The sequence below is a fragment of the Oryzias melastigma genome, linkage group LG13, assembly GCF_002922805.2.
Source record: "Oryzias melastigma strain HK-1 linkage group LG13, ASM292280v2, whole genome shotgun sequence".
In the NCBI taxonomy this organism is placed as follows: domain Eukaryota; kingdom Metazoa; phylum Chordata; class Actinopteri; order Beloniformes; family Adrianichthyidae; genus Oryzias; species Oryzias melastigma.
Window position 1 is genome coordinate 19,321,872 of NC_050524.1, and position 2,626 is coordinate 19,324,497.

Genomic DNA, 2,626 nt, shown 5'->3' on the forward strand with positions numbered 1-2,626 from the left:
GCTAAATTAACATCTTTATAAACTCACAGGCATGAATTTCCAATCTCTTTTTAAGGCAATATATTGTTAAAGTAAACATGTGATCTAAAGCACAGTTCTTTGCAAATACTTTATTCTTCTTATGGAATAAGATGTAATGCTATAGTGCAATCGCCACCTAGTGGCCAAACTGAAACACCCTCCAGGAGAAGCAGAACAATTGTTGGAGCTTCTCCGTTAAAGAATGCATGCAACATGGTATTAACAATCTTGTTATAATTTCACTAACACATTTTTTAGGATGTGGACTGTTATCAGATTATTATGAATATTACAATTATTATGAATATCTTCATAACATATATATGTATGTATATATATATATATATATATATATATATATATACATAGATTATTAATCTATTTCTAAACAAATGTGTTTAATGTGTAAACCATGTAAACTCAGAATTGAATTGAACTGAATTGAGGATCTAACAAATGTAAATTAATCTGAATCAAATCGATCCAGGCTTTATTGAATCAAATCTAATCGATTCTGAAAATTATTGGCGGTACTCAGTTCTTGTATGTTGTTGTGTTCCAGCATGTTTAACATGTGTTCATGGTGTGAGCCTACAGGCCAGATCAGAACTATTCAGGATTTATTAAATGACTTCTCCAGGAGAATTAGTTGTGGCTGCATATGAATGACAGGACCAACATCCGTCTGCTGCAGCCTTTTAGTGTATAAAACAGTAAAACCTTCATTATTATCGAATATTATTTTTTAATTCTTCCTTAAACTTGAAACATCTCAGTTATGAGTCCAGTTCTGTAAATCTGATGTTTGTCGTTACAGATGTAATAATAGAAATGTTTTCTATGGATTTATATTTCTTTGTTTTTCAGCTCCGTCCTCTTGAGGGCGCTCTTCAGGATGAGTTTATGGTTTGAGGACAAAAACAGACGATAGAGTCAACCTATAAAAACCAGGTAGCTCTTTCAGTTGATATAAATAGAAACATTTCTGATTTTTAAACTTTTTGTTTTCTGGAACAGTCGCTGCATAAGTGGGACTAGTCCATCATGTCTGCGTCCTCCTCTTTTACTCCTTTACATGTAAGCACATCCCCCAGGCCTTTCTCAGCACACTGACATACAATCTGAGTCATGTATATGTTTTGTATGTTCAGTCGCAGTCTTCAAATGCCAGAGGCCATGGCCATCTGTGATCCCTCCCTACTGCTCCTGTTTCCCAACAACCTCCACTGCACACAGTCGTTTGGACGCTATAGTTGTGCGGTGACTCACATCCTCTTCCCAAATTTACGTCCTTATACCTTTAGTTTCTGCTACTGGAAGTTTTTCATTTCTTCTTCACACTTTAATAATGCAAACAAGAAAAAAATCAATAGTTTTACTGTTTTGGATGAATAAAACATAAAAACAATGGTTTGTGCTTAACCTTTTGACTGACCGGGTGGTTAAGAATTAAGTCTTTTTTAAAAAAATCTGTTTTATCTTCATTCAAACATTAAATTCAAAGTGTTTATTGTATTTTTCGTTTTTGGTACATTTATTAGTTTTGGTTTTATCTGTTCAGAATTTTTTTTTCTTTGAGTGAGGACAGCAGCAGCCCCCTGTTCACTCTTTAAAATGCTGCCCTCTAGTGGTTTCACTATAGAAGTGACATAATATGTGTAAACTCGAACCTTTTCAAGAAACTTACTTTTGAATAAAGTAAAAAAAATGTTTTTTGACACATATATTACATACCAAGAAGAGTTGCTGCAATAATGTTAAAGTTTTACACAAATAAACATTTATTTAATAGAATCTTTTGAGCTCAGAGGTTAAACAGAGACAGATTGCACAGTAAATAAAATATTTTTTTCTTAACGTCGCTTCTATTATATGAATACATTTACACATTAAATACTATTAATCACTGTATGTATGAAATCAGTACTAACCAATAATATGGCTGAATTTTGGTATAGAAACATTCTAACATGAAGAAACCATTTTTATAACAGCATGAACCAGAATTTTATCTTCATAACACAACTGATTTTGGTTTTGGGGGAAATTTCACAATCATAAAAATAAATGACCAAACTCCAAAGCTAATTTTTTATCACTTTTTGCACTTTTTGGTAAAATCATAAAATAAAATAAAAGCTATTTCCAAAAATATAATTTGAAACAAAAAAAAGTTAAATGTTTCTTAAAAAACCTCTAGCTCACTGCTACTTTTTATGTGATGTTTCTGTACCACACACTGAGGTCTGTATAAAGTGGTATTTTGTTAACTCTTTTCCCTTTTTTTCACTTTTGTTTTACATTTTTTTCTTATAAATAAAGTTAAAACAAAATGAAGAAATAATTTTTCCACATCTTTCCACTTGGAGGGCTAGATGTAGGGGTAGTGACAAGCTGAAACAGAATTTGGATTCTGTCTAATACTCAGGAAGGTTGAAGATGAAGCCAACGCTTTCTAATATTCATTGATAGCCAATAACTGGCAACTTTATAATGATCAATGTGATGCTGAATTATTGATGTTAATTTTTTTAAAAAGCTTAGAGGCTGCAGCTCCGAAATTATGCATGAAAGACCCCCTCCCACTATACATGTCAGAAAAGAA